The sequence below is a fragment of the Bombyx mandarina genome, chromosome 22 (assembly GCF_030267445.1).
Source record: "Bombyx mandarina strain Sakado chromosome 22, ASM3026744v2".
Classification (NCBI taxonomy): domain Eukaryota; kingdom Metazoa; phylum Arthropoda; class Insecta; order Lepidoptera; family Bombycidae; genus Bombyx; species Bombyx mandarina.
The window spans coordinates 15,378,716-15,404,421 of NC_143228.1; the positions used below are offsets into that span (position 1 = coordinate 15,378,716).

General features: G+C 36.2%; 1 protein-coding gene and 2 long non-coding RNA genes across 5 annotated transcripts in view; 1 reads left to right on the forward strand and 2 right to left on the reverse strand.

Annotated features, from left to right (window-relative positions):
* LOC149500391 (uncharacterized) overlaps nucleotides 1-24,376 on the reverse strand; it is a 73,045-nt gene extending 48,669 nt beyond the window's left edge. The window contains exon 1 of the long non-coding RNA XR_016324972.1: nucleotides 24,293-24,376. This is a non-coding gene — a long non-coding RNA (uncharacterized LOC149500391). The remainder of the gene's footprint in view (nucleotides 1-24,292) is intronic.
* The window catches only part of LOC114240187 (uncharacterized), a 321,109-nt gene that overhangs the window by 180,661 nt on the left and 114,742 nt on the right, over nucleotides 1-25,706 (forward strand). The window lies entirely within an intron of this gene.
* LOC149500392 (uncharacterized) lies at nucleotides 6,405-7,211 on the reverse strand. Its single transcript, XR_016324999.1, has 2 exons — nucleotides 7,011-7,211; nucleotides 6,405-6,812 (listed from the first exon to the last, which is right to left on the reverse strand). It is a non-coding gene; the product is annotated as an uncharacterized LOC149500392 (long non-coding RNA).

Sequence of the window (25,706 nt, forward strand, 5' to 3'; positions counted from 1 at the left end):
ACGCCAAGAACAAAAGTTTGACAATAAATAGTATGCACGCGTGTGTGCGTCAAATACATGGTATGTAGTGTGTGTAATGTTTTCTTTATTTATTTAAAGTATCTTTTATGCATTATTTTAAAAAAATATTAGCATTGTGCACTTCTTCTCTATATTCTCTATAAGTGTGGAAAATTTCATACTCCTCCGTCCGCGCAATTTTCGTAAAAAGGGATACAAAGTTTTTGCTTCACGTATTAATATATAGATACTTTTTAATATTACACCATAATTACGGGTAAATTGTCACAGTCCACTAGTTTTAAAAATGGCTGAGAGAATAGACGTCACTACATAATTGCCACTATTCTTGAGACACGAGTCCAAGGAGCTCCAACTATACACGGACTGCTTTGTGACAGAAAAAACCAGTAAGATAATGCCTACCAGTGCGGACTCCCAATATGTTCTAACAAAACTAAGACTGGAATGCAATGTCCTCTTTTTATTGCTGTATATCATCAATTTTTTATTGCTTAGGTGGTTGGGCGAGCTCACAGCCCACCTGGTGTTAAGTGGTTACTGAAGCCCATAGACAGCTTGAGATATAAGTTCTACGGTCTCGAGTATAGTTACAACGGCTGCCCGGCCCTTCAAACCGAAACGCATTACTGTCTCACGGAAGAAATAGGCAGGGCGGTGGTACCTACCCGCGCGGACTCACAAGAGGTCCCACCAGCAGTAATTGCCAGTAATTGACCAGTAATTGGCATTATTGTCGATTTTGTAATACTAGTAATGTGCTATCAACGAATCCGTGGATGGCTCTCGGGGCTACTGCGGTACATCTAACGAATTTTCTCTCAACTTAACAAAATCATTTCAAAAAGTGTTAATTAATAATAATAATAACAATAACAAATTTAATTAAAAAACATGATTAACAATAATCTTCCCAAAATTAATAAATAAACCTTGGTATATTATTTATTGCTACGGGATCCTCGTAACAAAATTAATTAAATTTTTCACGTTGTTCACGAACATGAAATTCTTATTATAAATTTAATATCAATTCCACAAAAATAATTAACAAAACAATCAAAAATAATCACAGAATTACTGCAATTGCTTCAAAATGCGCATAAAACGTTCGAAAATTGTCGGTTCGCGTTAGAGAGCCACGTACAAAGCTTTGTAGGCTTTAAAATGAAACGACATAATTGAAAAGCCCGTTTGAATGGAATATTTCGAATGAACTATTTTAAACTGCATTAGCTAAGCGATGTGATTTACGTATTAAAGCCACCGCAATAGGGATATTGCTATTTACGTTGAACCGCATACTAAATAGGTGTGAATTTTTGTTGTTAAATATTTATACAATACTCATAAAATAATCTCAATGGCCCCTAATAATGTATACTAATCTATATATTAATACGTGAAGCAAAAACTTTGTATCCCTTTTTACGAAAATTGCGCGGACGGAGGAGTATGAAATTTTCCATACTTATAGAGAATATAGAGAAGAAGTGCACTATGCAATTTTTTTTTAAATAATGTATATAAAATACATTAAATCAATAAAGAAAACATTACACACACTACATACCATGTATTTGACGCACACACGCATGCATACTATTTATTGTCAAACTTTTGTTCTTGACGTCTGTGGTCAAATTGAGAGTAGATTAAATATTGTTTGTCTTTATTGATATTTTTTTATAGTGTAGCCTTGGCGATATTTGTGATTATAGAAGTATAAAATACAATTATAATAGTGTACACACTTACAACTCTAATTAATTATAGTCGAATTTCGACTGTTGCGGAATCTCTAGTATAATATAAATCTACAGTGGTTTTTACGGATGTTCCGTTATAACTACTGAACCATGGATTCGATTGACTTGAAACTTGGTATCCATGTAGAAAATACATGTACTTAATGAATAGACTAGTATCTATATGAGTGTTGGACTACCTACACCAGTTGCGGGAGCGTTAATGATGAGAATCTTTGGGGGGGGGTGAGAAATAATAATGTTAATTTTAAATGGCCAGCGAAGTGGCCGGGTACAGCTAGTGCTATATAAGAACATAATATACAAATATTAAGAAATTATAATAGGTCAAATGAAAATGAGTCAATTAGCCACTTTCGTTCCAAGGTTCGGGTCGAGGTAAATCTGTTGAATACTTATCAGCGAAGCCCTCTTAATGGCATCTAGAGGGGCCTTTTACATTTTCATTATTCATCTAAGTTAATTTGAAAACGAATGATAAGCCTAATCGAGATTAGGACAATTAAAAATATAAAGGTAGCTATTTTATTAATAAGGATAGTCAAAGTTATTCGCGATTAGCTGTAATATACGTAAGTGTAGTTACACAGTAGCTTCTCACCTTTAGGACAGTATCCGGAATATTCTGGAATTCCTCCCGAAAGATTAGGATTAGAGTTAACTGGGCAATAAATAACCATACTTGCCCTTCTGACCCGCGGGTTACTGGCAAGCTCGGAGACCAGATTTGGCAAAATGCCCGAGCCAGTGGCACGGGCTTTACGTTTTAAATGCAGATGCCTAAGATATGGATAGTTGACCCCTATTTGAAATGTCACGGTGCCCCTGATATGGGTCTCTAGAAATGTGACAAAGGGACGATTTACGAACGTTACAGAAGAGAAAATGGACATTGATTCAACGGAATTCAATCATGTTCGATATAAAATTGTAGATTTTTAAAATAACGAAGATGTCGTTCCTTTTATTTTTTTAGTAGCTATTGAATTAGTATCGAGCCGAAGTATCTAATATGTTATTAATCTGCCCTACATATAATTGAACATACAAATATATGAGTCTATTCTCCATGAGCCCGTTTGTATGGACATCTTATCCATGTTAGGCTTCAAGATGGAAAGATAGTATTTATGTGGTAGTGGCTATAGGTAGGTTAGGGTGGTAAGGTTTTGGTGATGGATCGTAAAAAAAAAAGCCGAGTATTATTATTTAACAGTATGTAGCTAGCATGGAATCTCATTAACGAGATGGTATGAGTTTGCATATATACAAGCTCCCAACGATAACATTCGAGCTATTTCACTTGCTCGGTTGAAGACTTTTCATTTGTTGTTGCCCTCATAAGTATATATGCGTATAGCTTATTTTCTTGCCAAAATTTATCAAATAAACAAATAATTTTCGTTTTATATATCTTGAAAGTGAGGAATTTACATTTTTGCCTCAAACTAAGCATTTCTTGGGGTTTAAAGAGTAGTGCATTCTATTAATTTTTTAAGTGCTATTGACACTCTTATCTGTTAAGCTCTTTTATCATGCGGCAAAAACCCAACCTTAGTAACTATATCTTTTTCACATCGAGTATATAATGCAATTCACATCGTTTGAATACCACATTGATCCAAGACCCATTACTTTAATGAATTCAACCAATGCAGTTAGTTATGTAAAGAGGATTATGGTATCAAGAACCGCGCCCATCGACCTGTGGTCTCGGATACCAATTATCTCCGAATCCAAGCATCTATTACTTGGTGCTTGCATTTGACTTGCGGTCGATTCGGTAATAAATACGAAGCTCAATTAATTTGCACGTTACACTATACCTATTTAATCTCAAGGACTTTTTAGTTCGATCGAAGCTTTATAAAGTTTTAGTTAGCGTTTTATTCAGTGAAATATTTTAAAATTTTAAACGGTTCTCCCATTCTTTAAGCTGATATGCCTGAATTCTTTACGCTGAAAGGTACCTTGCTTATTTCTGGGCAATTAAGACTTCTTAGACTTTGTCTCAGGCTGGAGTCATTCGGTAGGCAGCGGCTTGGCTCTGCCCCTGGCATTGCTGAAGTCCATGGGCGACGGTAACCACTTACCATCAGGTGGGCCGTATGCCCGTCTGCCTACAAAGGGAATAAAAAAAATATTATGATTGATAGTTACGAGTTTTGGGGATTATTTAACACATTTTTTTTTATTGCTGTTGTAGACAGACGAGCATACGGCCCACCTGATGGTGAGTGGCAAGTCGTTGCCTACCATTAATGGGCTGAACCAGATGGGCTGTGAGCTGGTTCACTTATATATTCATTCTCAATAGTTTTTTTTTTCTGCCAATATTTTGAGGTAAATTCATAAACTTTGTGGATGTGATTATTATGGCACGATAGTTGTCCTTCACGGATGACGTGTGTGAAGAAGCGGTGTACGAATGATTTAAAAAAAAAGGTGTCCTCATTCAACTCGAATAGGCTGGATGACATATTAGTCTCCAGACATTTTAAAATTCATTCACGCCGCCAAAACAATTTCGACATCCCAAACACTTGAAACACATCAAACAATTCATTTAAATACCTTTTGTATACAAATTCGATTAACCAAAATGCAATAAGGGATACAGAATTCCACTCAACGCGAACGCTGCAGCAACAGAACACCCAATTTCCTCACGATTTCACAGCGAGACTTGCAATGGGAATTTTAATTTATTTGGCCAACTTTAACGTTTGTCCCTCGGGTGTGGACGTGATGTGCATGCTGCCCGGTTTTTATGGAAATTACTTGCAGCCTTTGTTGATGACAGCCGGGAATATTTCGACCACGAATATTTTCCTGATTGTGAAGATTTTTTCACATTAGAATCAGAAGGAAGGCGTATCAGGTGACAGTCGTATTCTATTGTCATAAATACAAAACTTGTATATAGGCACGTGAACTCGGCTATTTTCAAATACCGGTACTAGATTCTTTTAAGTTATACCACAGTTATGGTAGGAAGAAATCGCTCCCCAATATATCACTTTAGAATTCTCCCTCTCATGACTGATTAGTCCTCCAGTTTAGATTACCCTCTAAACTGGAGCGAAAGGCCACTTTGTAGCAAAAATGGTGGGTTAAAAAGCCCACTGAGTTTCTCCTCGCATCTTCTAAGTGGATCGCGATTCCGATCCAGTGGTAGTGGCTGGTGTTAGCATATTCTCTTAGGTTGAGCCCGTGAGCTCGCCTACCCGTCCAGGCGTAGTTGGAATAGCCTCTTAAGCTATCAGCAAATAGATAGGGAAAAAAGGTGGGTTAATGGAATGTGTCCATATGGGCCTGCATCATGCTCTAAAGCCTAAAGGAATCTGGATATTCCAATCAGCGTAAAAAGTAAGTACAAAAAATGATTCATAATTGATAACAGTGACATTAACAACATTTTTCGATTGTACCTTGTTAGTGTGATAAGATTTATTGAAATTCCTAAAAGCATGTAAGAAGGGAACCGTTCGATATCAAAAAAAAAAAAAAACGAGTCTGTATACAAATTGAGCCAAATGAAAATAAACTTTATCCTTCACATTCTCGGTTCAAATCACCTTAAGACGATTCCTAATAAATTCCCCGACAAAGAGAGTAATAACTCTCAGAGCTTGGGAATAATATAGAATATGAATTACGCATTATCGCCCGAAGACCTGGTTTATGACGTTCGTGCTTCGAGTAATACGCCGTATTATGAGAGAATGTGCTTATAGTGATAGCTGATTCAGGAAAAGGGAGTTTCTCAATTATCAAGCCGACCTTCGCTGAAAGTCTAACAAATTCATTGATTATAATAATATTATCTAGATATTAATATGTGAAGCAAAAAATTTGTATCCCTTTTTACGAAAATTGCGCGGACGGAGGAGTATGACATTTTCCACACTTGTAGAGAATATAGAGAAGAAGTGCACAATGCAAATATTTTTTTTTTAAATAATGCATAAAACATACATTAATTCAATAAAGAAAACATTACACACACTACCATGTATTTGACACACACCTTCGATCAATAATAGTACTAGATTAAGGATCAGGAACAAAAATAAGACGCTCCAGTGGCCACGTTTGCCGACACGAAAACATCTTCATTTCTTAGAAAAAAGTTTAATAATGTTAACGACTTCAGTTTATTATAAACCTTAATACTTAAAAATAAAGTTTAATTACCATTGCAAAATATATGTATTTAGGTCTTTTCGTCAGAAAAAGAATATTATGGAATAAATTTAAAATGTCACTTGAACATAAAAAGTCATCAGTACAAAAATATTTATTCTAAAATGATACTTAAAGCCTAATTTATAAGGTTAAAAATATTTGTTTGAAATTTCGTGCTTATTGTATTGTGGAACTAGATGTAGTTCTTGGTATTACATTTCAATGCTCAGAACACAGTAAGTATTGAAAGACATAGAGTTGCAGAATATACATATTTGTTTTAGGTTTGTTTTGTATGGTCGCAACTATTTTTGACCGATTGAAAAAAGTAGTAGATAATATTTTACATTGCCGCTATTACAACAAATAGGTGATAAAAAATAAAATTGAATAAAGTAAAAAAAATATGAAAGGAAACACGAAACATGTTTTCCACGTATTCTTTATACAGAAGTAATTAAAACAATAATGTAGGTTTAATTACCTTTAAACAGATTCAGTTTGTTATAAAGCTGTCTTTTAGAAGTCATTTTTATATGAGCGGTTTCTTTTTTACAAATATAATGTAATCTTATATCAATGAATTTTTCTATAATCAGTTTAATTTAGGCTTATTTTATGGCTGTGTTCGTTTCCCCCAGAAAACAAATCCTTTTCAGCATATACGCTTAAAATATTTACACATACATATAAAATTTTTTTAATACTTTTTTGCATTGATTTGCCACCACCATTGAACAATTCTAGAATTTTTATAAGGGTTCTATATTTCTTCTCTTTCTTTCGCGACAATATATATCCATTGTGCACAGCGACAAGGGGCTACTAGGAAATCTACAAACAAAAATAACATTATAAAATAACAAAACTACTCTATGCATTCCCTGTCCAAGAATAGGTGATGTTTGTTACAATAGTTGGTGCCTTGTTGCAAACATTGGCCAAACAATTACAATATTCGTAAATTGTGTTTTATTTACAATATAATTGTGTTTCTTATTTTATGAAAAACACTTAATAATATAAATTTACCAAAAAAAGATATTCCTTCCAAAACCTTGGTGTTACGGTGGTTTTTTACTCAGTTTTTGAACGCGCATTGCAGCGTTTTGACGTCTTAGTGTTGGCTATGATTGGACCATACTAATTTGAAATAAGACCACAAATTTATTTGTGGTCTTATTTTTCGGGCCGCTTTTGAAGCGCTAATCGCGAATCTAGTAGTATTATTGATCGAAGACACACACACATAATATACTCTTTGTTTATTGTCAAACTTTTGTTATTGCTTAAAGTTTGTAGTCAAATTGAGAATAGGTTAGTATTGTTTATCTTTAATATTACAAGTATTTGTCTATAGTGTAGTCTTGCCGAAATCTGTAACAAAAGGACCATAATAATCTTGAAAATTTTAATTTCAATTAATTATAATCGAATTTCGACTACTGCGGGACCACTAGTTTAAATTAGTCGTTTTAAATCCAATAGCTCCGAGTTATGTTTGCATATACCGGATATACAGTACGAGATAGGAATCTGTGTATCTAACTCAAATTCGAAATAGCTTTAACAAATACGCTTTGACTATGGTACAGTGGTCAAGGCCATAAAGGTATCAGGCAGCGAGCGAATCGTTTCTGAAAATGACTAAGTTTTTCAATGGGCATATACAATAACTATGGGCTATTTGTGGTAGGGCATTTGTGGGGCCTATTTCAGCCATGCAGCGGCAATGAATGAATGATTTATTTTATTTCAGACAACAATAAGTCCATATGTGTACATAGTATCATTGAAACAAACTTAAAATTAACCAAGCCAATCATATAAAAAGTATACATTTATTAAAAGTAGTTATCAGTGGAATACCTTTCAAATATTCCATTCCACTGATACCTACTTCGAACCAACCATTATTATTATTATTATTGTTTAGTCCGCAAGTGAACCATGGTACAACGGTTCAAGTACCGACAGTCATAACGGTCTGTGCATAGTTATATTATTATGTACTATAGAATTGAGATTTAGACTTCATGTCTAAAGGTGGGTGGTGGGATTCACATTTTGATACTGTGGCGGGTAGCCATCATACAACGCAAGATAATTGACAGATGCCTGAATCTCGCTTACGACATTTTCAAGATAAAGCGCATATATACAAGTTCCGAACAACAACATTTGGACCGTCGGTCTACCGAGCAATATCACCCGCTCGGTGGAAGATCTTCCCTTTGTCGTATATCTCTACAATACCTATGAGATCCGGAAACCAATGAATACCAGATATGTCTTTAGCTTTATCACCCATTTAAGGTATAAAAAAGAAGCCATGGTCATGATTAATCAAAGATTTTTATTTGAAATTTTTTTAACCTTATAATATTTTCTCTAACTCGTACATCCAATCGTTTTTTAGTAGTTACTAGTATAAACCAAATCACAAATTACCCTAGCTCTTTTTTTTTGCAAATGACGGGCGAGCGAAGTAAGAGATCATCTGGTATTAATTCTTCATCGGCACTACTAGAACCACGATGTACATAAACGCTGGCACCCATCTTGAGATACGAAATCTTTACCTTCACCGGAACGTATAACGCGGCAGTTAAAGGTAGGATGGTGGCATCTGCCCTTGTGAGCCTATCAGCGCGTTCTACCACCTATAAATACGTTTTATAAATCTTACGAGTTTACTGGTGGTAGGACCTCTTCTGAGTCCGCGCGGGTAGGTACCACCGCCGTGCCTATTTTTGCCGTGAAGCAATAATGCGTTTCGGTTTGAAGGTTAGGGCAGCCGTTGTAACTATACTGAGACTTAGAACTTATATCTCAAGGTGCTCAAAAAAAAGCTTAATTTTTATTACACAATGTTACTATTTCATCAACGGTTTGAAATGAATTTACCGCTGAAAAATATTGTTATCGTACACATAAACTGGGTGTCGGATACGTTAAAGATTGGGTTATGTTGTTTTAAAAAAAAAAAACCTTAATTCAGAACTAAGTCTATTACCAAACCACTACTATATACAACAAAAGCCTTATTCGATAATCCAATACAAACGTATCGCTCCCCATACATTTAATAACATCAATTAATAGATCCACCACTCAAATAACATAGAACACAAACATAAACGGTTTGATGTATCATCAAGTCTCAAAGCGTTAATTGGCCACCGTAATGACCTGTTATATCCGGATGAATCCGGTTATATCCAGTTTGGCTGTTAACTGTTATTGTTCTGTGGACTGTTACACCGTTTCCCTGTTTATGATATTTGAGTAACGTAGCGTCACTATAAGGTGCTAAAAATGAGTTTTAGGAAGTACGATTTCATTTATGAAAACAAATTTATGAAAGTCGTGATATATTTGCGCTGTTTGGATAATTTCTAGGTGTTAAATTTTCAGAATTTGCTCTCATATTTGCGACGTATTTTAATGATAAAATTGTGCGTAAATGAGTCTCGTGCTACTCATAAAAAAAACGTGTGGCACTCGGGAACTGCCGCGGTAAAGCTATTGCATAGCATTTTTTATCAACTTATGCAATTATAATTAGACAATGATAATTTAATATTAAAACAAAACAAGACCACGCTTTATTAAACATTAAAAAAATCAAATATCTAAAACAAAAAAAAAAGAAATCAATTATTTCATTATGCGCATGCAGTGTGACGTCACGCCACGCGCTATTCACAAACACTACACAAGCGCAACGTGTGAATGTGTTGAACGCGAGCTACATGGTAGGCGGAGTGAGGGGTGTAAGGTTTTTTTCGTTACGGAATTTCATGATTCGGTCGCCGCGCTCAAGGCCCGCAATAAAATCTATATGCAATAGCTTAAAAATATATAATTTTAAATGTCCTCAATTTATGACATGTAAATTTCGTGTCAGAAATCATCACCAATTCCGCTTGTCTTCATCATTGCAAATAATCCTAGTACATCTTATGTATCCGACATTTTGTTTAAAACAAAAAACGACGTTGTGGATATCTCTTCAGGTTGACTAATTATAAATATGACTAGTAGGAAATAAATCAATTTCTATATAGCATTCTGAAATTTCATCAGAATTCATACATTAATTTTGGTTCGAGAAATAATAATTTATTCATAGGAACTTAGACATTTTAAGTTATTGCATAGATTTTATCGCGGGCTTTGAGCGCGGCGACTGAATCAAGAAATTCCGTAACGTAAATAACCTGACACCCCCACTACGCCTACTATGTAGCTCGCGTTCAACACATTCACACGCTGCGCTTGTGTAGTGTTTGTGAATAAGCGCGTGGCGTGACGTCACACTGCATGCGCATCATGAAAAGTCTGCCCGTCTCTCTCTCGCGCGGTCTAGCTTATGAGTATGAAAAGGACAGTTAATGTTGCTTTTATTAATGTTTAATATAGCGTGGTCTTGTTTTATTATTGTTTTAATATTAAATTATCATTGTCTAATTATAATTGCATAAGTTGATAAAAAATGCTATGCAATAGCTTTACCGCGGCAGTTCCAGAGTGCCACACGTTTTTTTTTAACTGTAGTAGAATATGACCGCAACTCAATATTATTAATAAAATATTCTTGCTTTGGAAACTACTTATTAGGGATTTATATAGCACCGCATTGTCACCAAATGCTATGTAATATAATCGAAACTGTACATAAACCAGAATAGCAAACGAGCCTGCTAGTTACATGTTTGTGCCGCACGACATTCCGTTTCACCCTTCAAAAGGCTCGCCGAGGAAACAACGCAAAACAGGCACAAAAGCTCTACAATTACCTGTTTACGCGAAAACAAGTCTGCCCCTGACAACCCTTTATAACATTTTTTTGCCGGAGGAAAACAAAGTCGGCATAAAACAAATTCTACTTTACGCCCGATATAACGCGAGAATTCCACGACAATAGTCAATTCAAATTGACTTCTTTCTGCTCATTTGAAATAGCAATAATTCATTTTACTACGCAAGAATAGAGAGAGAGAAAAATACACGTTACATTTTAGGGCAACGTCGATCAACATGAACATTTAGATGAAAGAATCGGTCGAGAGAATAAAAGATCGACTGAATTTATGAATCCGTTGAACCGTAAGAGTTGCCGAGACGGCCAGACTGGGAGACATGCATATTTGATTTCATAATAAACTCAATTTACAGCTAATCTCGTATCAGATTGTCGAAGAAATAAAATTTCACACGCCGCTGGCTTAGCCGTGAATGTAAATAGGGTAGGCGCGGGTACACGTTTCTCGGCGGGGGGCGGGGGAGGTAGGAGCGCTAATAAAATATACTGGAAGCAGTTCACGGCTCATTTAGCACGAGACGGTCGAGCCGGCCTGAAGTCGCCCTACAATTTAATATTTCAACTGTACTTCATGATATTAAACTAGGCAACGGTACGTAATCTTGGGCGTGGTCCGTTAAGTTTTTGTCCCCGTGATCAGTATTGGTGATCGATTTAACTGGCTCGCTCTCGCGTTTTCGTACGGTTGTAACTTTTTAGTGTTCGTTTTATTACGACAAACGATTTTAATCAAGCGGGTTTTTGTTAGAGGCAGCCGCCATTAGCGCCCTCGGGTCCCGAATAAAGTTCGAAGTTGCGTCGATTCTGGAACTGTGAATTTGTTTTTAAGTTCGTTTGATCGGTCGACTCGGGGGCGTTTAGTGACCTTTACTTCGGCACTAAAATAAATCTATACAATGTTCCTTTTGAATACTGCATGGAGACGGCCCGGTGAGGGTATTTCTATTTTTGTTTAATATTCCGCGTGAATTTTTCGGTACTAGTCGTATAATTAATTGAAATTATATGTTTGAATATTATTGTGGTTATATGGTCAAAGACTTACTTCTATAATCACAGATTTCGCCAAGACTACACTATAGACAAATAATATTAAAGATAAACAATATTGACCTATTTTTGAAGTTATACTTCTTTAGGCGCGTTATGAAAAATTGATGAGAGTGAAATTTTACGATGCGCGCGCACCGTGACTCTAAATTAACAGAAATGAAGTTTCCCACTAAATCGCTCATTACAATACGACCAACGTAACTTAGCGAGTCCGAATATAGCCGCAGGTGAACTTTCACGCATGTACACTCGTAAAAAAAAGTGTTATTAGCATTCATTTTTTACAAATGACAAAATTATTATTTAATATAATTCATATTAAATATTATTAAATTATTAACGTTAAATATTTATTATTAATTATTTAATATTTAAAAAAAATAAAAATAAAGTATAACTTCTTACGCGCGTACATAATTACACGCACCCTTTTTTAATTTGACCACAGACTTTAAGCATTAACTAAAGTTTGACAATAGACAAAGAGTATATTTATACCTAGTCAGGTCATAAATTCTGTCACATGTTTAGTGTAAAATAATTGAAACAAGTTTATTCATTATGTAACCATTCATATACCAAAATGAACTTAACAAAACATAGATTCTTATGACACTAAAGTTTATTCAAAATTACCTCCGTGATTTTGAATACAGGCCTTCAATATGCGTGGCCAGTCGTCTATCGCAGCACGAACGAGGTCCATGTCAATATCGGCGGCTGCCTTAATCAAGGATGTCTTGAGTGACTCCCAATTGAGATGAGGCTTTGAGCACGCCTTTTCCTCCAAGTGTTGCCATATCTTGTAATCTAACGGATTCAAATCTGGACTGGAGGAGGGCCAGTCTTCGTGCCGGATGAAGTCGATTTCACACGCCGCCAGCCAGTCTTGTGTGCTCTTCGCTCTATGAGCTGGCGCCGAATCTTGTTGGAATACCCAGTGCCTGTTATTGAACATGGTATGAGAAACAGGTTCCACAAGGTTCGTCAGGACTGTATTTTGATACACAACTGCATTCGTTTTTACACCTTTCTCACAAAAATGTACCTCTGTTAAGCCCCAATAAGAAACTCCCAACCATACCATGAGCGAGGATGGAAAATGACCTCGTTGGACACGCGGAATACGGTTGCTCGCTTCTTCACTACTGTGTGCGTACACCTTATCATTTTGTTTGTTGTAGCTCTCTTCTACGGTAAAAAATTTTTCATCCGAAAAAAGAATTTCCCGATATTCTTTTCCCGCGTACCACTTCAACAAAGCGCGGCATCTCTTCAGTCTCAGGTCCATTAGACGAGCATTCAAACGATGTCCTGTTTTTCTTCGATATGCCCGAAGCCCTAAGTCTTCATTTAACACCCTTTTCACCGTGGTTCTGCTTAACCCCATCTGAAGGGCCAACAGTTTCTGCTTACGTTTGGGATTTCTTTGAATTCGCGCCTTCACAGCTTTTATCACTGCTGGAGTCCTAACAGACCGAGGGCGACCACTTCTTGACCTGTCATCTACACTAGAGTCTTCATTGTATCGTTTGATGGTACGATAAACGAATCTTTTGGTTATATTCAAAATTTTCAGTATGTTAAAAATTTGAATTGGCGCGTAACCGCAACGATGCAACGCAATAACTGCAATACGGTCTTCTTTAAGCGTCCACTCCATATTTAAAAATGAGTAAAATTCTAAAAGTATACATTTTTATTTTCATGAACAATTCGAAATTCGAATTCAATAAACTTTTTTGTGGCCAGCATTCTAAAAGAAAAGTTTTTACTGTGTGACAATACTTATGACCTGACTAGTTACATATGTGAGTGTGTCAAATACATGGCAGTGTGTGTAATGTTTTCTTTATTGATTTAATGTATTTTTTATGCATTATTTTAAAAACATATCGACGCTTGAAAGGCAAACATGACTAAGCGACAATGCGTGAACTTTACAGTAGAGCAATTTAAAGTTGAAATATTTGGAAAAAAAAATATTTTAACGAATCTAACTGTAGGATTGAAATTATTTTAACAGACCTAGATATAGTTTTTTTTTGCCCATCGAATATACTTAAAGGCTATTGCCTATCATTTGTGTATATAGCAGTTATTGTCGCTTATATATATTGTCCATAATTTGATAAACAGGTAAAATTATCTGAATTTTATATAAAAGTTTTCTCGTCACAAGTAAACTTATCTAAGCCAGCATTGAAAGATTTGGAGTAACGTGTAAAACAATATGAGCTATCGTTGAAAGATTTTCAGTAACATGTAAAGTTAGACAAATTCGCACAGCTTACAGTTTCGTTTTGGGTATATTGGACTAAAGTGATCCCATAGTTCACAACAAATCGAGTAAATGTATCTAAATACTATTCCACTTTTTTATGCATGTAGAAAGTGTAAAGAATTGAACTAAAATGTAATAAATTACTTTGATAAATCATGCAAAAGAGCGAAACCAAAAGAGCGAGACATTTATGAATAAACATTTATTGTAAGAGACAATAGGGATATATTTTTTTGTAACAAAATCACGCTATTACTATTATATTATATACAATATTAAATAAATAAACCATAACAGATTGTAGTGTATTCCAATATAATACCAAAATCTAGTTATTGCCTCATCAGTCTTAAAAACAATAGAGAATTATTAAAACTCATAAAAGCTCTAGTTTTCAGAGTAAATCAACAACAAAAACAATAATAAATTGTATTCTGTTATTAAACATAACCAAACTTAACAACACTATTGTAATTTAATCACTCTCCAAAGGCATACGATAGATATGCGACATGAGATCTTGTTATTTTTTGTTAATCGATCACAATCTTCAATATCGTACAATGTCGTGCACGTGGAATGCTCAGAAACTCTTGTTTAAGACAATTAGGAATGACTTTGTCAGTGCAAAGTTTGAGCAAATCATCATATTTGGCTTTTGAGATGGGTAACTGAGACCTATAACAAGATGTCAGTGATAACTTGATTTTAGGCTGAACTTCGACATCAAAAGATGATGCAGAAGCATTCATAGATGTTTTGTATTTAACGCTTTGCTTGTATTTTTGGAAAGTCATAACACGGATCTTGCCTTTGAAGTACTTATCACTAATACTATCCCATTTATAAAAATCTTCATAGCTCAGTCTTTCCACCTGAAAAGGCGATGAATCTTGCCTAGCTGTTGAAAATACTGTAAACCATTGTGATGATGCGTAAACAGTGGTATTTTTTGATCCATTCTCTACAATAGCATGGTATCGACATGTAAGTGTGTTCCGTCAATAGATAGTTTATTTGAATAATATCGATATATTTGCACTCCTGTAATGATGAATGCAACATTGCTAATACCGTATGGTTCCGGTTTTGGCCTGGACAACAGTCGCAATAGAGAAGTAATCGCGTAACGTTTCTGGACTGAATATATTTATGTAAAATAGTTGCAATCTCATTGGCACCACGCTTGCCATTACTTTCATCCCAGTAGTAACAAAAAACATCCCAGTAGTAACTTTCATAAACACAAAAATTACATACGGCTAGTTTCCTACTACGAGCATAATACAAAAACATAGATTGTGCAAAAGGCGTGTTGAGTACTTTTTCCGAAACTAGCATATGAGATGACGGATCATCTCGGTGTATATTTTTGTGGGCTCTAAAACGGGTATGGCTTTCTTCTTTTTCTATTTCATGTTATTACTTTTCACTTTAGTTTTTCAGGATTTTTAATTTTTTTCGTAGTGAAGACGCTTGACTTTTTTAGGTACATGAAATGCGATGTTGAAATTATCTTGGAATATTTTACGAAAAATTCTCTCGCTTACAATATGCATGCCCTGATCCATGTTGTGTTTTTTGTATAGTTTGTATAAGTTGTAGATATTTCTAATTTCTTCAGAAAAGTAAACTTTGCTCGAATCTTGACGATAGTAATGCGAAGGTACCGCTGGTATTTTTTTTATTTTTAGTGCTCAGATCAAGAGCTCACAGCCTAGCTGGTGTTAAGTAGTAACTGAATCCCATAGACATCTACAACGTAAATGCCACCACCCACCTTGAGATATGAGTTCTAAGTTTTCAGTATAGTTACAACGGCTGCCCCACCCTTCAAACCGAAACCCATTACTGCTTCACGGTAAAAATCACGGCAGGGTGATGGTACCTACCCGTGCAGACTCACAAGATGTATCAGCGTAACTTTAACTAGTAGGTGAACTCACGGGACTCAAACCTGACGATGTTGCTAACACTGGCCCTAGCAAGAGCAGTGCTTCGCAGAATCTACCACCGTATCGGAAACGCGACCCACTGAGAAAATCCGGCGAGAAACTCAGTGGGCTGTGTCTGTGGGTTAATTTACTCGCCGAACCCTTCGTCGCAAGCGACGGGTTCGACGAGAACGATGACCGAGGAAGTCAATCGTGAACATTTGTTAAGTACGTATTTCATTCCAAAAATTGGTACCCGCCTGCGGGATTCGAACACCATTGCATCCCTACATACGAATGCACCGGACGCCTTATCCTTTAGGCCACCACGACTTTGTAAACTTTTGATAAATCTTTTTACGGAATCTATAGTCATTTCTTTGGTCTTATTTGGTGGTTCACATCTCCCTCATGGGAACAAAATGCAAAATAATGTGACAAACGACTTTACTAAGCGACGCCCAGCTTACGAATGTCACCTTTTACCAGCCCGCCAAAACGTGGTACGCGACTAGTTGCGCATACCCACGCGACGTATTTAAACTAGCGCAGTTCCTTAGCGATAAAAAATTATATTTTGTTTACGGGTAAACATAACTAAGCGCCAAAAGTAACCATTGAAATTAATCAAGTAAAATTATCTAGGCGACGTAGTTATTAGAAATGTTGTCATGTACAAATATTTACAGATGGAAAGGGGTATTATGTTAAACAAGTAAAACTATCTAAGATTCAATATTATTCCATTTTGTTTCAAGTTAAATTGTATAACTGTACCAATTACGACTACTTTGTATAGGTAAAATCTACTAAGTGGTTTGAAAGAAAAATTTCATAACAAGTAAAAATAAATAAATACAAACAAATGAAAATTTAAAAACATGAATAACTGACTAAGTAAATAATACCTAATTATTAAAATGTCCTAACTGCAGGATGTCTCTAAAATAACTTTTTTTTTGTCGTTTGGTAGGAAAAAACTCTGCATTTTTATGAAAATCACACCATATCTAAGCGACATAAAACACGTCACAGAGTGATGAAACCTATACTAAACGACGCAGAAAAATCAGACGATTCCAATGGTGTATATAACTCATTTTGCCTACTTTTGTCGCTTAGTCAGGATTGCCTTTCAAGCGTCGATATTAGCATTGTGCACTCCTTTTCTATATTCTCTATAAGTGTGGGAAATTTCATACTCCTCCGTCTACACAATTTTCGTAAAAGAAACTTTTTACTGGTGGTAGGACCTCTTGTGAGTCCGCGCGGGTAGGTACCACCACCCTGCCTATTTCTGCCGTGAAGCAGTAATGCGTTTCGGTTTGAAGGGTGGGGCAGGCGTTGTAACTATACTGAGATCTTAGAATTTATATCTCAAGATGGGTGGTGCATTTACGTTGTGTATGTCTATGGGCTCCAGTAACCACTTAACACCAGGTGGGCTGTGAGCTCGTCCACCCATCTAAGCAATAAAAAAAAAAAGGAATTGTTGAATTTACGTGCAGCGACATCTGTTGATAACAGAAGGGAAATTTTCTCTTGCTAAATCATACTTACCTGGCGTAGAGATACCGTGTCATGCAGGCGGTTCCCCCAGGGTGAGGCTGCTCCATTGCCCTGCGGAGTGGTTGGTGGTTGACCATTGCGATTATTCTTATTTTTTATAAGTTTCACTTCTACCGTGTGTGACTTGCACACACGCACATTTTTTTTGTTTAATATTCCGCGTGAATTTTTCGGTATTTCGATGTTCAAAAGCGACGGAATGTGGTTGATGGAGGCTTTAGATTGCTTTTATATCTAGACTCGTTTAAGTAGGCGCTCGACGTTGACAAAATACTCTTGCACGATAAACGTCTGAGCCAATATTATATTTTCGTCAGAGACGGGCGATTTGCATTCTTTATTGGATCAGTTTTCTTATGTCGATCCACGAGTATGATATTAGTGGTAAGCTATGTTACATACAGTACAGAGTAATATTGAATTGTCTGGTAGGATACTAACTCAAATAAAATTTTGCTCTATTTTTTCTACTTATATATTTTATTTGATATATAAAAATATAATGCGTTTTAAAAGTCACTTAACGTACCTAGATTACTGAAATGTAATAAAGATAACTAGAGGTCCCGCAGTAGTCGAAATTCGACTATAATTAATTGGAATTGTAAGTTTGTACACTATTATGATTGTATTTTATACTTCTATAATCACAAATTTCGCCAAGACTACACTATAAATAATATTAACAAAGACGAACAATATTTAATCTCAATTTGACAACAGACGTCAAGAACAAAAGTTTGACAATAAATAGTATGCATGCGTGTGTGCGTCAAATACGTGGTATGTAATGTGTGTAATGTTTTCTTTATTTTTTTAATGTATCTTTTATGCATTATTTAAAAAAAATATTAGCATTGTGCACTTCTTCTCTATGTTCTCTATAAGTGTGGAAAATTTCATACTCCTCCGTCCGCGCAATTTTCGTAAAAAGGGATACAAAGTTTTTGCTTCACGTATTAATATATAGATGTATGAAATAAGCATGAATTAATTGTAAAAAATAATAATTTCAATAATCTTTTGTATCTACTTGTATTAAGTCGACTTTTACTTCAATAAGTTTTAGTTTCAATATAACACAATCGTTGCATTGTAAAAACTGGAAGTTAGAGCTTTTGTCTCAAGGTGATTAGCGGCATTTACGTTGTTGATGTCTATGATCTCTGATACTTACTTAACACCAAGTGGACCGTGAGCTCGTTCATCTATCTGAGAAATTAACAAAAAAATTAACGAAACTCAACTCTGATTTTGGTCTAATTGCAAACATTAGTTTTACGAGTATATTATTATTATCCATCTAAACAGATATAAATTCAAAACAGCCTATATGGTCTGATCTGAAAACATTCCTTGCAGAACATGGTATCGGAAGACGGGCGGTGTCAATCAAGTCATCTCTTCATCAGGAGTACGTCACTTAAGCAAAACATTACGATTTCTCTATAACCGCAATTCCCTATTCAAATCATCGTGTGCCGTAGTTGTGTCATTAGACTGGAGTATTGACGCCAGCTCGAGAGTTCTCAGCCCTCCTATAACCATACAAAACTGAATACTGAATAGCGCTTCGGCGGTCCCTCTGAATCGGGTGTATGGGGTTTAACAAAACACGCGGTTTTGTTGGCGGTAATTGGGTCTGTTTATACAAATCCAGAAATCTGGTTACTACTTCAATCTAGGATTTAGTAGTGATCAATTGACGGCGTAACATGAACGCCTGCCTTAAGGAATCAAGTTGGAGTATCGGCTGTAATTGAGTTAAAAGTATCTCGGCCCATCAGAATGGAAGACCGGAACGTTCGAATACAGCAGATATAGGCACAGCGACACAATCGTCCAATTGAAAGTATACAAGTCATCGATGCTAACAAAAGAAGTGGAGGAAGTTATTAGAAAGTATTTGTTTTTTTATTCGGCCGAACGATTAGGATTATTAAGGTGCTCGTATACATCTGTATATGTTAGACTGAGCATCGCACCAACGCCTCGATCCTAAAAGAACTAAATATCTCTCAAAGGTTGTCGTCGACAGTGCAATCCAGGATTCTTCGATATTTTGGACACGTATCGCGACGGCCAGCAGAGTCTATCGAGAATCTTGTTGTTCAGGGTAGGGTCAATGGTAAGAGATCTCGTGGACGAATCCCCATGCGCTGGACTGATCAGGTGAAAGACCTTACTGAAATCCCACTTAACGAGTGCGTGCGCTAAGCCTCATTTCGCCAACTATGGAAACCATCTGTAAACCATCTTTAATAAACAAGAATTCCGCATGACCACGACTGCTCTGCCAAGATCAACCGACTATGATAATGATAGCACAATAAAATAGGATGTTACTTTAGGAGTGTGGTTCTTTGCGGGTTCTACCATTAATTCTGTGAGGAGTGCTCCGTGGACTTATAGCAGATTATATAGCTATCTTTCTTTTTTCAACATAAGTCACGCACTTCATTCTCCAGCTTCCTGAGTAATCTGGCAAGCCAGCTTGAAGGGTGAGCTAGCTCTTATTCTAAAATGGAGATTTCGTTCGTTTGATGATGAATGGCGGAACCTGTGTTGTGGTATCTATGGGCTATGATAACTACTTAACAGAAAATATTTGAGTTCATCTTTGTATTAATGCATTACAAATGGAAGTCGTCATGGCCTAAAGGATAAGACGTCCAGTGCATTCGTATCTAGCGATGCAACGGTGTTCGAATCCCCCAGGCGGGTACCAATTTTTCTAATGAAATGCGTACTTAACAAATGTTCACGATTGATTTCCACGGTGAAGGAATAACATCGCCTAATAAAAATCAACCCCGCAATATAATAATTTGCGTAATTAATAATGGTAGGACATCTTGTGAGTTTGCACGGGTAGGAACCACCACCCTGCCTATTTCTGCCGTGAAGCAGTAATGCGTTTCGGTTTGAAGGGTGTGGCAGCCGTGGTAACTATACTGAGACCTTAGAACTTATATCTCAAGGTGGGTGGCGGGCGCATTCACGTCATAGATGTCTATGAGCTCCAGTAACCACTTAACACCAAGTGGGCTGTAAGCTCATCCACCTGTCTAAGCAATAAAAAAAAGCATCGTTTCCTGGTAATATCCAGTTTCGGTACTCGAAACTTGAGAGCTTTTCACAATTATTTAGTGATAAAAATCAAGTGTACCTAATTCCAGGAAGCTCTATCGTTTTATCACTTTCCAGTTTGATGTTCGAAAAATAATCTGAATTCCCAACGAACTATGACAACAACGGAAGTGCTTCGAACGCAGTGAAACCAAATAGCACGTTCTCATCGAAAGCTCGATAGTACGTAACGATCGAAATTTCAGTGAAAAACACGAAGTTGCAACGTATCCTTTCGGTCGGAGTCCTTAAAAAGTTTTTCATAGGTAAACTTTGCGTGCTCGAATGTACGTTGCATAGGTAATCGCGCTTTCACGAGAACCAAGTTCCTGACCGACTTCAGTTTGTTCCTTTGCCGTTTCCGACGTATACGATTTAGTGTATCTTCTTTTCTTCGCATATAAATCGGCTTAGTAAAAAAAAAAAAAATACTTTCTCATCAGTATGTTTAATTAATTTTTTATATTCTGTGTGCTTAGTGCGAGTTTTTTAACGTTCTCGATAACGTTAAAGTTAACCTAGCGGCTAACGTAGGCAGTTTGCCGCTAGGAGGGATGTTCCAACTGCATACAAATTAGGTTAACTTTTACGCTATCGAGAACGTTAAAAAGCTCGCACTAAACGCACTGGTGTAGTTTATCACTTGCAGAGTGAAGGAGTTTCTATTGGGGGGTTTTTAGATGTTCGTAAGTCGAATTTCACTTAGAATTATAAATGTATACTGTAAAAACATTAGGTAAAACTGTGCAAACGATTGTTATGAAATATAAATTAGTAATGAGTTAATTATATTCCTTTAAGACTTTGATTACACGTTTCAAGCCATTAGTTAATGCTAGCTGGGCCGTGAGATTTCTTTAGTAGCTGACCTTAAAACTAATGACAGGAAAAATTCAGAAAATTTTGGAAAATCTTCAGAATAAAGAATGAATATTTTAAAGAATTTAGAATAAGAAAAAATGTCATCAGAGGTTTTCAGAGAGTTTTCATTTAATCACCTCTAAATTATTTTAAACGGCCGTCTAGTGTAGTGGTAAGTGACATGGTCACTACACAAGGGGGTCGCGGGTTCGAATCCCGCCAAGGGAAGATATTTGTATGATAAATATAAATGTCTTTTCCAGGGTTATGGATGTATATTAAATATATGTATGTGTATAATAAAAAAACTTACATTTATATCCGTTATCTGGTACCTGTAACACAAGTTCTTTACGAACTTATCACGGGACCAGTTAATGTGGCGTGATTGTTAGTAAATATTTATTTATTTACAAAACTAATAAAGAATAGAAAAAAAACAACACTTTAAGTACTTTTAGTTCATTTAAAAACAAAATGCACAGAGCGGTCACGATAATTTATTTGACCTTATATCAAACTTTATACCTAACGTCCCAAGGCCTCAACACATACAGGTCGTCTGAAATCAACGTGGCCTAAAGGATAAGGCGTCCGGTGTACTCATATAAATGTTCAAATCCAGCTAGTGGGTATCAATTTTTCTAATCAAATTCGTTCTCGAATGATTTCCACGATGAAGTATTAATATCGTGTAGTAAAAGTCAGCAGGGTGATCTTTTTTTTCTTTTTTTTTCCTACCTAAGCTGATAGCCTTAAGAGGCTATTGCAGCGTAACCTTAACTAGTGGATGAGCTCACAGGGCTCAAGCTGGAGTGATGCTAACACTGACCCTAGCAGTGCTTCGCAGAATCTACCACCGCATCGGAAACGCGGGTTGCGTTGAAGATTTGGCGAGAAACTCAGTGGTCTGTGTCTATGGGTTAATTTACTCGTCGAGCCCTTTGAATACACACGTGCACGTACCACAAGCCTGCCTATTTCTGCCGTAAAGTAGTAATGCGTGTCGGTTTGAAGGATGGAACAGCCGTTATACTATACAATTGAAATTTAGACCTCATGTCTGAAGATTTGTGATGACTTTCACGTTGAAATATATATGAGTTAGTTTTTATTTTTTTGTTCTGATAGCCTTGCGAGGCTATCTCAGCGTTACCCTAACGTGTAGGTAAGCTCTCGGGGCTCAAACCAGGAGGCGTTGCTAACACTGGCCCTAGCAAGAGCAGTGCTTCGCAGAGTCTTCCACTGGATCGGAAACGCGACCCATTGAGAAGATCCGATGAGAAACTCAGTGGGCTGTGTGTGATGGGTTAGTTTAAAAGAAGTGTTCTTACTGTATGCCATTTCATCCATTTAAGCAATAGCAAAAGGATTGTAATAGCATTACTGTTTAACTTTTTCATATTATTAATTAACTAGCCGTACTCGCCCGCTTCGCTGGTAATTTAAAATTAACATTATTATTTATTGTCATTATTATTAACGAGTCCAACACTCATATATAAATATATTAGCCTATCCATTAATTACATGTATTTTCTACATGCATACCAAGTTTCAAGTCAATCGGATGCATGGTTCAGTAGTTATAACGGAATATCCGTAAATACCACTGTACATTTATATATTAGTATAGATCAAGTCAATTGGATGCATGGTTCAGTAGTTCTAACGGAACATGCGTAAAGACCACTGTAGATTTTTATATTAGTATAGATTACCAGTATTACAAACTATCAAAAATTCATTTGTGAAAGCTAATTGCCGCGTTCACTGCCGGAAATTGTTATAATTTTACTGGTGTAATATATTTTTACTGGTGGTAGGACCACTTGTGAGTCTGCGCGGGTAGGTACCACCGCCCTGCCTATTTCTGCCGTGAAGCAGTAATGCGTTTCGGTTTGAAGGGTGGGGCAGCCGTTGTAACTATACTGAGACCTTAGAACTTGTATCTCAAGGTGGGTGGCGCGTCTACGTTGTAGATGTCTATGGGCTCCAGTAACCACTTAACACCAGGTGGGCTGTGAGCTCGTCCACCAATCTAAGCAATAAAAATAAAAAATAAAATATAAAAATCAGTCGCTAATCATCAACGATAACTACATACAATAAGTTAAAATCGGCTCCGAAAATGATTCAATAGATTCAAATATAAAGAAAACAAAAAAAAAACGCAGTGAAATCTCGATCCAGTGTGTACGGTACCTCACTCGGATACTTCGACGAGTTATTGAAGAATTCAGAATTTGTTCGTTCGTACCCCCTTACGGTTGCATCTGTACGTTGCGGGGATTCTCTTTGTGTTTTTATCTTTACACGCCGAACAGTTTCGTTCGTAGCCGACTCGTTAGTGGAAATATTTGTCGGGATAACTCTTTTCGAAGCTGCCTTCATTTTTAAATGTTTGTTTCATTTTATTCGATAGTGAACGATATTCGCTGTGTTCGTTGTTTTAGATATTAATCGGTTATCAGATAGGTTATACGCACATAATATAGTCTGCCTAATCACGTTAAAACGTCAGATTGAACTCTGCATTACTGGTGGTAGGACCTCTTGTGAGTCCGCACGGGTAGGTACCACCACCCCGCCTATTTTTGCCGTGAAGCAGCAGTGCGTTTCGGTTTGAAGGGTGGGACAGCCGTTGTAACTATACCTTTTTTTTTTTTTTTTTTTTTTTTTTTTTTTTTTTTTTTTTTTTTTTTTTTTTTTTTTTTTTTTTTTTTTTTTTTTTATTGCTTATTATGGGCTCCAGTAACCACTTAACACCAGGTGGGCTGTGAGCTTGTTCACCCATTAAAGCAATAAAAAAAAATTGTAAGCAATTGTTTAAGACGGTATTCAAGAGCATAGATAATACACATAAATTAGTTCAATTTCTTTTTTTAAGGGATTTTATGACCTGGTAACTGAGACCTTTAAGTTTATATTCATATTTTTATGAAAAATGATGTTATGGAGTGAAATGATATGAAGATGATTAATTTGAGACATTAATCAACTGGGATGAAATGAAATGGGATGAAATATAATCGCAGTAAAATGGTTGTCATTTACTGAGATTTTTTCAGTGGACTTTTTGGAGGAACCCGAGAAGTTACGTCCAGCAGCTTTGTTTCATTTTCCCACATTTGTGCACTTTCACAGATATTAAACAGTTAATGAACCACCATTATTACACATTTAAACCTGTAGAAACACTAAATAGACAAAATAAAACAAATCACACAACTTCACTCCTCGCGTTCCCGCCAAAAAGTCCCCAAATTAGTTCAAGAGAATTCATGAACTAACTACCCCCACTTTGCTATTATAAATACGAGTGGCCTTATGCGCCTACTTGAGCAGCTAAACGAAAAAGAGCTCTTTGTTGTTATTGTTATGCAATTAAAATGCATTGCAATTCAATTCGATTTCAAAAATGATGACGTCAACAACCCATAAAAACAACATGGCACCAGTCGCGCTCTCATATAGTATGATGAATGTTTAAAGTATTATTTATTTCCTATCATCTATTACATTGCTTTGTAAGCTACCTAAATTCAAACAGCTTCACTGCAAATAGGCAACAATGTAAAATTACAATTGAAGCAGGATTGAGTACCAGGAATGCAGCAGTCAAAAGAGATACACTTTGTCAGCACTTCGCAAGAAAGTGTCGTTTAAATAAATTTTCTAGTGACTATAACTCTTAATTACTTCTGATGCTCTGGTAATTTTATTTGAACTAGTGGTCCCGCAGTAGTCGAAATTGGACTATAATTAATTGAAATTAATTATAAGTTTGAACAATGGTTCTATTGGCAAATACTTCTATAGATTTGGTCAAGACTACTCTATAGATAAATAATATTAAAGATAAACAATATTAATCTATTCTCAATTTGACCACAGACTTTAAGCAATAACAAAAGTTTGACAATAAACGAAGAGTATTATTATTATTATTATTTTATTGCCCCTGTAGGTAGACGAGCATACGGCCCACCTGATGGTGAGTGGTTACCGTCGCCCATGGACTTCAGCAATGCCAGGGGCAGAGCCAAGCCGCTGCCTACCGCTTAATA